This window comes from Tachypleus tridentatus, chromosome 1 (genome assembly GCF_004210375.1).
Source record: "Tachypleus tridentatus isolate NWPU-2018 chromosome 1, ASM421037v1, whole genome shotgun sequence".
NCBI lineage: Eukaryota > Metazoa > Arthropoda > Merostomata > Xiphosura > Limulidae > Tachypleus > Tachypleus tridentatus.
The window spans coordinates 142,150,508-142,163,844 of NC_134825.1; the positions used below are offsets into that span (position 1 = coordinate 142,150,508).

General features: G+C 32.4%; 1 protein-coding gene across 1 annotated transcript in view; it reads left to right on the forward strand.

Annotated features, from left to right (window-relative positions):
* Positions 1-6,243: 6,243 nt before the first annotated feature.
* The window catches only part of LOC143233231 (uncharacterized), a 106,839-nt gene continuing 99,745 nt past the window's right edge, over positions 6,244-13,337 (forward strand). Inside the window, exon 1 of the mRNA XM_076469226.1 lies at positions 6,244-6,401. The gene's annotated coding sequence lies outside the window, so the exon portion shown is untranslated. The remainder of the gene's footprint in view (positions 6,402-13,337) is intronic.

Here is a 13,337-nt window from a genome sequence, read left to right on the forward strand (position 1 = left end):
AGAATATTATATGGTTTGGAGAAAGTACACAAACCAAACATCTAACTCTGACCAATAATTTCTGCTTTAAGCAATCAAGATTACAACTGTTTGGGATTTAATGGTCAACCTCATATGAAATGTGATCAACTCGCTAACCATTTTTGGTTTTGTAATAAATTTTGCCTTAGACAAATCGTTTCATAACAATAAAATACACCATTAACTGGCAGAATAGGTCTTACTTCGACCGCAACTGATCCCGAAACTAAGTCTGATACTAAATAAATGTTATGAAGAGGAACATTAACAGGCGACACTTAATACCTTGAGCTATAACAGACTCATCAGTGGTAGAGCTCAAATCTAAAGGCAATATACCCTCTAACACCAATGACTGAGGCACCCCAATATCGCGTACAATACGTATGGGTGTGGGATTGGCAGTTTAATTTGTCAAAGACACAGAACCAACAGACACGAAATGCCTAAATTTCTCCCTAATTACATCAGGCTGTTTACTAGTAACCAAATCAACAATTTTGGGTGATCTGGTAAAACTACGTGCTTATATGGACACTAGTACATTGGATGTTGCCTTGTTTTTTTCCAAACACCAACAATCGCACATAACATGGCCATGTTTTTATTTACAAAAATGGCATGTAGACCTGGACAATTTTGATGACGCTACGTCCTGACTGTCAGAATATTTCGAACGAGAGGAGCTGGATTTTGTCGAAGAATCGTTAATATTAATGGATTGAATAGATACAGGTTTCTGCTGAGGTGGCAGGAATTTCTTTTTATGAAATGTATACTATATGTTGTTGAGGAGAATCCAAACGTGTTCCCTCGTATACTATGACTCAAGTTCAGGCTAAGAAACTAACCCAAAAACAAATGATAAACACGTGTTCAGAGGACGACATTATAGATTTGCCTCAGACATTATTTTTTGGATCCGAGAGGTATATTGTATGTAATTTCCCTTCTGACAATTTATTGGTGAGTAACAATGATGAACATGAGTGTCTATATGAGAATGTAGTTTCACCAGATCACGTGGTGAAGTTCTGTTTGCTAGAAGTAAACTGGTCGCCGAGAAAGAAAATAATACACTTGCCTATTCATGATTTAAATAAGCACTCTCAAAATATGAACATCAGAAAGTTACAAATTGTTACTTTTTCAAAAATGTTGTGCTCATGAGAAAATGGAGTCCACTAAATGTGCCAGCTTTAGAGAACTGGGCTATAGCTTATCAAATCGTTGTTCCAAAACTATATAATTCTGAAATATTAAAAATTACTCATAAATTCCCCACGGGAATTTATTTAGGTGTCACCAAGACGTTTGATAAAATTATGAAACAATTCTTTTGACCAAAAATTAAACAAAATTTTCCTCAATTTTGTGATTCTTGTGATACCTGTCAATTGATGGGAAAAACCTAATCAGAAAAATTCCCGTCACTCCTTTTAAACCTATTCTCTCTTTCAAAGAACACCTCATTCATGTGATTATTGGTTGTGTTAATCCAAAAAAAAAAAAAAAGATTAGCATTTGTGTTTGAGCACTTTCACTTGCTTTGTAATATTATTATCGTAAAGATATTTGTGTTGATTTTGTCATGTGTTGTCATGATGACTGTAGTTCTGTAATTCTTTGGTAATGTATTATTTTTAATATATTGGTATCAATGTGTGTATATGTATGTGTATACATATATATAATATTGTAATTAAAGAATGTTTAACGCCAATTTTTAATTTATAAAGATGGAGGTATAACAGATTTATTGTTATACAGCAATTTTAATATTTATGTTTGTTTCAGTTTAATGTATATTTATAAATGTGTGTGACGTATATCGTTGAATGTGTATTGTGAAAGCCCCACCTGTCCTCTAAATCTGTGGAAGATTCTCAATGGTAAGAATCAGCAATACATTTTTTACGTTGTTGTCTACTGAACTTTCGAGAACTTTGCCTAAAGATTATAAATCGGCGAGCCAAGAGACAGTATACTATTGAGTCATTACAGTCAGTATACTTTAAACCTCGAAAACTATAATTGTGACAAAACGCTTGTTAATCGGAAAACTACAGACAGTTGACCAGGAACGTTTATAAGTTTCGAACATTACAAAGCGTTTAGCTTTCGTGAATTAACTTTGTACGTTAGTATTTTCACAAGGACATTAAATATCTTCTTCGGTAAAAAGTTAGTTAGTAAGTGTCATGGGGCCAGTCAAAAATAAGACAGCGAGTTAGCGTAACAACATAAACTTGGAATTAACTCGCTCGTCATGGACCTGTTCAATCAATAGATAGAAGATATTGTTTGTGAACTTGTAAAATGTTTGTATATAAATTATTATTTGTTATCACCGTTATTATAAACTGTGCTGTTATTTGTATACTAAAATGCATTTGTGTTAAGAAATTGTGTGAATCAATTTTGTCCACAAATATCATAATTTGATACAAAATGACTTTTAATTAACTTCTAAATTAAAATCGAAATTTTAGGCCATGTAAGATCATAATGCGTAACATTAGTAACATAATAAATCGGAGATTCGTTCGTGATAAATTATAATACGTAACAAAACTTAGCTAAATTTCTAGGTTTCCCCTTTAAAACTTTTTTAAAAAAACAAATCTACAGTTCCTGATTATTTCCAATTTTCTCGAGAATTTATAAACCTCTTTAAAATATCTAAAAATTCTCTTTTAACTGATATTTCTGTCATTACTCTTTGCTTAAAACATTATTGTAAATATTATGTTGCATTTTATGTATATATACATAATCCCAGGTTTTCATTTACTTTCTGTATCCCGATTTTGTAGGCACATGAATCAGAAGTCAAATTAGTCATGCTTCAAAGTCATGATATAAAAATCTGTATATAAAACTTTTCAGTTTAATTATTGATAGAAAATCAAAACAGTTGCCCGTATAAGCGATTAGTATCCTTTCGTTGGTAATTTTTAGTCTTTTTATATCTTTTGTCATATATTTCTATTTACTAGTACAAATATACGAATACTTATATTCAGAATTTTTATTGGTAAGCCGTGTCGGTTTTAGGAACAAACAGCTAGTTTTTGATTGCTTGGAAGTAATGACAACCTTCAGATTTCTTAAATTTTAATTTTATTGGGTATACTTAGAATAATTTTAAATAATATTGTTTATTATTACTCTTCTGAGAATTATTTTGCGTCGGTTGTTTAATATATGATTTATAGTTAACTTAAATCTCCTTAAATGCCTAAACTTCGAGAGATATTATTAGGATTACGGCCAAGAATACCAATAAAAGCGGTAGACTCAACAGATAGTCCGATGTGTCTTGGCTATAAAAAACACACACACCAATAAAAGTGAAAGTACCCAACTCATGTATTAATGCATGTTAACAATTTTATGATTTATATTACAATGCCCTACTAGTCAGTTTATTATATAGAATTATCCTTGCTTATTGGAAAGTTATCCGGGGGCTTTATAATTTTTTTAACTGCAACTGTCTTCTGAAAGGAAGATGTGACAGTGAGATCCTGCTATTCATTTGAGTAGCTTAAGAGTTGACGGTGCGTGGTCTAGTCTTTCATACCTTACATCTAGCTTTTCACTTCCGAATTAATGGCGACTAGCGCAGATAATCATCGAATACTTTCTGCGAAATCCAACCAGCCAACAAACAGAAGAAAAAGGATATCACTTATGTAACATGGCCACAAGTTTTAAAGTAATACAATATCACCGAAATTGAGCGGTGTATCACTTTTTTTATGTGGTTGTTCGAGAACTTTGGATTTTGTGAAGGATGCCATTGAAGTACAATAGTTTTTGTAATGTAAGATATTAATAACATTTATTTTCCAACACCTCGTTTATCTAGTCTATCCTTAACCGAGCATATAAAGCTTCAAGATAATTCGATCTTACATCGTTATTTGTCACACGATCAGTACCTGTAAAGTTTCATAACTGTCTGTTTTCCACGTTTACGTTCTGTGCTTCATTGTTAAGCATTTTCTCTAATACGCCATCAATGCCTGAAAATGCTTCCACTTACTCTGAGTATTTGGTAAATTAATAAAAACATTTTCAGAGAGTTCTAAAGTAATGAAAGTCAAAAAAGCAAGTTCAGAATTTTCAATAACACACAATTGCCTTGATCAATAAAAAACATCGTTTTTATTTTGTCAAATGAAGGTATAATATACAGTTATTTATAGTGTTCTTATTCTTGTTTCTCTGTATAAGGCCCGGCATGGCCAAACGTGTTAAGGCATGCGACTCGTAATCTGAGGGTCACGGGTTCGCATCCCCCTCGCGCCAAACATGCTCGCCCTTTCAGCCGTGGGGGCGTTATAATATGACGATCAATCCCACTATTCGTTGGTAAAAGAGTAGCCCAAGAGTTGGCGGTGGGTAGTGATAACTAGCTATCTTCCCTCTAGTCTTACACTGCTAAATTAGGGACTAATTGAATTGATAGACTAAAATGAAACTCATTGAAAGTAGAACCAACCGCCAACTCTTGGGCTACCCTAATCGAATAGTAGAATTTGACCATCACTATTTATAATACTCTCATGGTCCTGAAATTGCAAGTTCCCCCATACTTGATGGGGCGCAAACCCTTGAAGCCCGAGAATACAGTCCAGTACGGTAGTCTCTAGGTTATGTTCAGACTTGTGTATATATGTAGAATAATAGTAGAAATTACGAATTTACATCTTACTAACGTTTCAGAGTCATTTTTAATTTATGGTAAACTTAGCAAAACAATATTTGGACAATAACGTTTTATTGCCGTACTATTGTATTTCACTTTCATAAATATTTACTTACCTATGTTCACTTGTAGCAGTTGTTTGTTCCTTTGATATTCTTAGATTTGTATTTAAATGTTCTCAATTAATTTATAAAATTCACTATAATTGATTGTGCATATAGATAACTTATGGTTATTTTGATCTCAGCAAAACATCCGAAAGCTAGTAACACTAAAAATCGAGTTTAATGTTCTTCGTCATTGTGTTAAACTTGTTTATTTCAGAAATATATATTGATTGAAACTGAAGGCTTACGCTTAGTTGATACATATCAGAATTAGTTGCAAAGTTTATCTTTGTCATTAAAGTTCAGATTTTCAAAACATTCATATTAAGCCCCCACTGCCACCAAGAAGAGATTACGAGAGTTTGGGAAGGGAAGGGTTTCAGAATATGTTGAGCAAAATCTCTTGAAAACTTACAAGGACGTTTGGTTTGGTTTGAATTTCGCGCAAAGCTATTCGAGGACTATCTGCACTAGCTGTCTTTAATTTTGCAGTGTAAGACTAGAGGGAAGGCAGCTGGTCATCACCACATCTTGGGCTACTCTTTTACCAACGAATAGTGGGATTGACCGTAACTATATAACGCCCCCATGGCTGAGAGGGCAAGCATGTTTGGTGTGACGGGGATTCGAACCCGCGACCCTTTGATTACGTATAAGGAAATGAATCTTATTGTTCAAAAATTAATTGGTAATTGTTGTTTGTTTTGGATTTTCGCGGCTAATTTACTTATGCATTTGCCCGGCATGGACAAGTGGGTTAAGGCGTTCGACTCGTAATCTAAGGGTCGTGGGTTCGAATCTCCATCGCACCAAAAATGCTCGTCCTTCCAGCCGTGGGGACGTTATAATGTTACGGTTAATCCCACTATTAGTTGGTAAAAGAGAAGCCCAAGAGTTGGCGGTGGGTAGTGATGACTAGTTACCTTCCCTCTAGTCTTACACTGCAAAATTAAAGACGGCTAGTGCAGAAAGCACTTGTGTAGCTTTACGCGAAATTCAAAACAAACAAACCAAACAAAAACAATATTTGTTTTGCAGCATTAATTAATAAGTTTATTCATGTAAAACATTGAATATGTAATATTCTGTTATTAAGTCGTTATCTATCACTTGCAGTCTGCCAAATAAGGATATGAGGACGCTGGCGTTATAACTTTATTAGATTATTTATTTATTTACTTGACATTCACACAATTTGTTCCTTTATAAAATGAGAATACTTTTTACAAAACTCAGTTATTTATTTACTTCTTATTTTTCGAAGTAATGTGGTATCTATTCCGTGATGTTATAGAGAAGTGGTGTTTATGAGCACTTGTATCACTGACTGAGACATTGATCCACGCAAGCCTCAAGCGCATGCACTAACTCACTAAATCTCGTGCAACGCGAGGGATTGGTGCTTCAGAAGGTGTTTTGTCTGGTGAAACGACAGACTTCACACACATTTCTAGTTCAAGAAGAAATTACTAAACTCCAATAACGTTCAACGTTCTACCGCTGTCTTTTGAAAACAAGTTCACAACAACAACCATTAGATCTTGAGCCACCATACAGTGAGTATAGTTATTTGAATGTTGCAAATTTGGATTAAATAATTAATAGTTTCAACGATATATGTATGTTAATGGAAAGGAAAATAAGTTGTTTTTCTTGGAGAAACGAAAATCCTCTACTGAATGTAATAACCCAGTGTATAATTATGTAACACAAAGTTTGTTGGAACCTAGAATGAGAAAAAAGAAAGTTACGTTACCATTTTTGTGTGAAAAATTTTACGATTGGTAGAAAATGGAATTCTGTAACGCTGTATTATGAAAACTTGATTTTAGACTTTTGATTCTTACTGATGTATTTAGTTTTTTTCAATATGCGTTGCAGGTAAAACATCCTACACAGCTATTGGGGAATGTTAAACGATGATTATTGAAACACAAATGTTTATGTTTCAAACTCTATCGGACTTTTTAGTGTTAAAAATCTCTCAAAGAAGAGATGGTGTACTTAACTCAAACTTATATGTGAAATATACACGATAACAAATTTAACTCAAACCACTATGACATTCTTCTGGAATGTTCTCATATAAAAACGTTAATTTCGTATGATATTATAATTCTCTTATTGCGAAGAATCAGATTTGGAAATACAGCGTATGGCTTGTTTAATGGTCCTTTAATATCTGTCTATCTACACACATGTATAAAAATTGATTTTATTTACATATGTACACATTTACATCAGTCAACGAGACTTAAATCAAATTACTCTGTAAAATTAATTAAGCCTTGAATTTGAAGTCTAATGTGCTGCTATTTAAACTAACATTGCATTTCATTGTTAATTCGAATTACTTTCCGTATTTGTAATAAAAAATGACTTGCGTGCTGCAGTTATGACTTTATATGGTTGTTGTTATCTTTGTCTTTCTACGAACCTTTTGTGAATTTTATTTCAAACCAGGAACTTGCCAATGCAAACGTTAAAGTGCCATTTATCAAGGTCGTTTCTTGAATATTACTGATAAGATATATCCACAAATAACAAAACGTTCGTTAAGTTATCTCAGTATGCCAGAATAAACTTCATTCGACAAATTACACTAAAAATCCTTATTATTCTCGGAAGTATACTGTATATACCTTGTGAGTTATAATATAACATTAACATATCCATTAATTATGCCTTTGAAAACCTACTTTAAACAAATGTTAGTAACACTGTTGAACAGCTATCTTTTTCTTAAACAATGTGAGTGTCAGCATTTATCGTATTCAGTTTATGACACGCGGTAATGTGCTTTAGACTGTATCGATTTTTACTTTCACTCAGATTTTGTTACTGTTCTTTGTTTTAGTGCCTTTATATTTTCCAGCAGTTTCGATATAAAAGTTTTGGCCAAATTGCTTGGTCTGCTTAACAACATTTCATGTATTTTATTACAAGTATTACATGTATATAAATGGTGTCGTGGATGTTTCTCAATTGTGCAAGTTTTCTCCAATCCATTACAGAAAACAAACCTTATACATCAACTGTATTTTTCAGTTCCTTGGATGAGCTCAATTCAAATGTTTTAAGACTTTTTCATAACTTGTTTTCAATAACTATGTATGCCTTTTTACCATATATATACATATGTTTTGTGACAGACCTAATAAAAACAATAGTTACTGATAATTAGTAGAACTTTACATTAATGATTATTGGAAGATGCTTTATTTTCTATAACATATTCTGTCATGTGTTCATACACTGAATATTTATTGTGTCAATACGAAAATTATCCAACGAGAAAAATAAATATGTCTATGGTTTTGCAGAAATTTCAGATTTCTGCATTTCTTAGTAATTAGACACTCATTTCTTGGAATATCGCACGACGCACGTCCCTAAAACAGAACCTTTAAGTGGATATTTACTCATGTGGATAGTCATTTTCTGAGGAAATAAGCGACATTGTGTGTGCGCACTATACAGCAATCGGCGTCAGTATCTTAACGTTCGTATTAATTACTGCAATTTAGGTAATTACACTGGTGTTTGACCTATTCACTAGGATCGTTTCATGCTAAAGATGAATGAGTGGCAGTTAAAGTAGTAGACGCATTATTCATATGAAATGAACATTCTTGAATGGTTGACTGAAAGAAGTTAACATCTGCACATTTGTAGAGATCATTGGTTATTAAAATAGAAGGTGAAATACTTCTTTGATGATGAATTATAGAAACCAAGTTTTACAACGTATTATTTAATGTCATAGTTATATTATTAAAATAACTAGTTTATGATTAATGGCTGTAGTAAGGTCAAAAGTGTTCGTCTGAGGAAATTATATACTTCTTAAAATGTGTTTTATTTTTTGGCTTACTGGAAATTATAAATGTCGATTCTTCACAAAGTGAATAGTGTAAAGATATAATAATAGATAATACCGTCAATCAAACATATATAAAAGTAAAACTGACTTTTTAGCTGCTTGCAATGAACAAGAAAGTAAAAAAAAATATTGAGTGATTGCTTGAGGTATCACTTTTATTTCGTTTTCACCTGGTATTTCTGTATCATTATCACTTTCCAATTGCATCTGGTTAATTTATTTTAAGCTATTGTTTTTGTTTTATCCTGTCTAGCGTTACTCAAGAATTATTAAAACATTTGATGGCTAGAAGTGTTTATGTATTGGCCTGTGGAGCCACGTCATTAAACGCTATCAACTATTATCATTTTATAAAAGTTACAGTAAATCCTGTTATTCGGCTCAATAAATCGAACGAACTGCTTCTGGAGGCAGGTGATACTCTAGATATTACTTAAAATTATGAAGAGTGTATCTGCACTCTCGGCGTTTATATCCTGGCAGCGTATCCCCAGTGCGTATAAGATGTCATTCGCGTTCAAGAATACCCATTCCTTGTAAATAAGAAATATTTCGTTTCGTTCGAACTTTAGTCTTATACGTTAAGTGGTTTGAAAATCTAATAAGATGAATATGAGAGAGGGACAAACAGAATCCTGTCTTCAGAATTCTAAGAATAAAGTTCAATATTCATTTTTTCTCCGAATATAATGTTTTTATCGGTATCTAGTCTAGCTTATAAAGTTAACAAAGTGACTATTTTCGAAGACGAGTTGTCAAGTCCTTTTATTTCTAATGGGATCAACAGCAAGTCGATAGAAGTAATTAAGCTCCCAAATGAAACTTAGTTAGATCAGTGTAATTTTTGACACCAAATTATTTTCTTCTCAAAATAAACAGAAATAAGTCTATCTTGGTCTGATCTGAATATATTAATATCTCAATTTAATCAAGCATAAAATGCTTTATATTAATGGAGCATTTGCTATATATAACATAGTCATCTGAAAATTGTCATAGGCATAATTTTATTTTACCTGTTCAAACTTTAATTCTAAGTATTACCAATAATAGAAATATTTAAAGCACTACTAAAGGTGTGAAAACATAAATCAGTTAAAACACCCATGTATGTTAGGAAGCCTCCCAGTAGCACAGCAGTATGTACTCGAATTTACAACGCTAGAAGCAAAATTTCAATACCCGTTGTGGACACATAGTCCAGTTTATATTTTGTACTGAATTACTAAGAAAAGCACATTATGATAAACATTTTCTGTTATTTTTTCTTTCATTGCACAAACTAAGTGGTTGAATTTCTAAAATCGTCTTTTTTTTTTATAAATTCCGTAAGTGTATTTTTTGATATGAAGAAACATATTCATCTTTTCTTAAATCTTTATTTGTGTTGTTCATGTATTAATTATATCCGTAAGGTTTGACTTTTTAATAGTTAACAAATCTAAGTTGGCATCACTAATGTAACTCACGATAAACCTTATAAATGTTTTTCAGGACGGCTGGTACAGGTATTAACACGTTCCATAACAAAACAGAGAACAACGTTTCGACTTTCTTAGGTCATCTTCAGGTTAACAAAGAGAGAGTTTGCAACTGACCGTTGCCGGGCACATGTCTTAGAGACGAGAGTGTAAACGGGTACGAGGTTGTTGGGAATGCTGCGTTTAGATGTTAGGTTATTAATTAGTATAGGTATAATGATGCTCCATTAAACAATTTACTTTTGAGTTTAGTTGCTGTATAATTAGGGCTTCTTTGATTTTGCGTAAATATATAAAAAAAAAAGTACTACTGCTATTCACTACAAATCTAGACACATTTTTTGGTGCTTTGAAATATTTGATGGTAGAAAGTATTGTCTTATGTTCATATTATGTTGTGTGAATTTATATTAAATGAGAATATATCTTACTAAAAATTTCAGTATAACAAAAGAATTAATCGGCCTTTATGGAGTTTATGTACATCTTTCCTTAACTTAATATTGGTGACCAAAGAGAAGAAACAAGTGAGCAGCGCCAATTGCTTATGTGAATACTATCTCATTTATAACACTTCTCACAGCTGAAATTGTGTGTGTGTGTGTGTATTCAGCAACATATACGGCTTGAATGGACCTTATGATCCGTAACACATAACAGTAATCACAAAACTCTCGTCAGGTCTAAATATTTGGGATGAATAAATGATATGGGGATTTCGGTTTAAAGTATAAATCATCAATGTTTTTGAGTTAAGAAGTAAGAGAGACTAAAGTTGCTTAGCTCTACTTTAAAGCTACTTCTGAAAATCATCTGTAAAATGTTGCAGTATAATAGGAAAATATAGGAAATTAGAGAAGGAGAGTTTGTTTTGAATTTCGCACAAAGCTGCTCGAAGGCTATCTGCGCTAGCTGTCCCTAATTTAGCAGTGTAAGACTAGAGGAAAGGCAACTAGTTTATCTCAAGATAATTGGTTGAACATTAATTTTTATTGAGTTTGTTACTTTCAGTTAAAGTAATATTTTTGCCTGTTTTGGTGAATTTCAAGAGTTCTAAATTAATAGCATATTACAATGAAACAGTCTGAAGTTATATAAATAATACTTTTCTTTTTCAACAGCCATTTTCTTGCTTTTTACATTGCGGTTAATAAACCAGAACTAAGGTAATCAATAACGAATTACACAATAAGCTATTGTCTTTCATGTTAAAATGATATGGTTTACTGATTAATTCGTCAGAACTATGAATCCGAGAGTTCATGTTTCGTATCGTGTTGGAAAAAAAACGCGTCTCGCTCTTTGGATGGGTGTGCCTATAAGGATAGCTATTAACAAATGACATAAGAGAATATTAGAAAACAACAATAAAGAACCTTGTGTTCCATCTATGTAGTCATAGCCAGTACATTAAACTAAGTGTTAAAATAAAATTTCAAAGTAAACCTTTAGCATGCAAATATTTATCAAGTTTTCCCTTAAACTTCTTTAAAATAACTGCATCTACCACATCTGATGGCATCCTTTTCCTAAAGATGACCATTTCTTTAGAAAAGTAAAGATGTCTTAGTTGAAGATGGCTCCTTCCATGCTAAAAGTTATATTTATGTTCCCTAGGCTTACTATTCTCTCCGTTAAGTACGAACAAATGACGAATAAATTCTATCAATATCCTTAACTTAAACACTTTTAGCGCTTCTTTTTGCAAGAGGCGATAAGTTCAGAGGTCTTAACGGATCCTCACATGACAAATGTTTTTTTTCATCTGAGTATGTTTTTTTCAAGCTTCCCTACAAGTTATTGCCTTTTTTAAGGTAAGGAACCCAACTAGATACAGTACTCTAAATAACCTAACCAATGACCTGTACAATCGTATGGTAACCTCTTTATACTTATATTCAATATGTTTTTTGAGACAACCTAAAATCCTATTTTCGATGCCATTATCAACAGCATTGCTTAGATGGCATAAAGTACTCATCAACAAGAACACTAATATATCTTTCTTTCTATATACTGTTAAGGTTGTTCTCACCAAATAACACTCTTAATTCAAATTCATTAGTGAATTAGAATAATTTATCGATAATTTCTTCAACTATGTCACTGATATTAATTGAAAAAATAAAAATTTTAACACAGAGTCTTTTGGTACCTCATTCCTGACAGTAGTCTAGTTTCACTGAGCTCCATTTACAACAACCCTCCGTTTTCCCACATACCTACAGAGATACATTTTGAACAAATCTCTTATGTAGCACCTTGTTAAATGCTTTCTAAACATTCAAATACATCAAATCCACATCTGCATCCTCATCTACACAGCCAGTAACATCTTCACAGAATTTCTAAAGATTTGTAAGGCAGGATTTTTCTGTTGTGAAACCCTGTTAATTATACAAAAGGTTTAAGCTTTGTTAAATGATTTTGCAGACGTCTTTTATCAGACTTTCAAAAACGTTTGTCACCATTGATATAAAAATAAGAAACCCATAATCACTGGAATAATTTTATTACTTTTCTTGGAAATAGGAATAACAATAACCATCATCCAAGTCTCTGGTACCTGCATACTATTCAATGATCTGGAAGTAGTAGTAGCAAGTGGACTACATATCTGATCATTAACCTTTTTCAAAACCCTCGGGTAAATATTATCTGATCCAAGAGTTTTATCATTGCTTAAACCTCCCGATTTTCTAAAACAAGTTCAGAATTAATGTTATCGTCTTGTTTCCAACTAGTAATGGTTCAGCATGAGAAATATTGCTCAAATCTTAATCAGAGAAAATAAAGAATAATTAATTAGAATTTAATAACCCAGTCATCCCGTAATCATTAGTCATTAGCTTTCATGTCTTATTTCTCAAAAACTCTACGACTATCCTAATATTTTGCTTACCTTTGGTGAATTTGAAGAAATCCATATAGTTAAATTTTACACTTTCAACCAATCTTTTCTGTACACGTCCTCACACTCTTCTCTGTCTGTAACGAACATGCCAAATAGTGGGAGTTGAGGAATAACTTCAGTGAAAGGGAGCTTTTTGGAATAGACAACTTACAGTAAAATCTTTTTACATAACATTTTGAAACTTAACATATATATTGGCGTTTAACTCATTTGT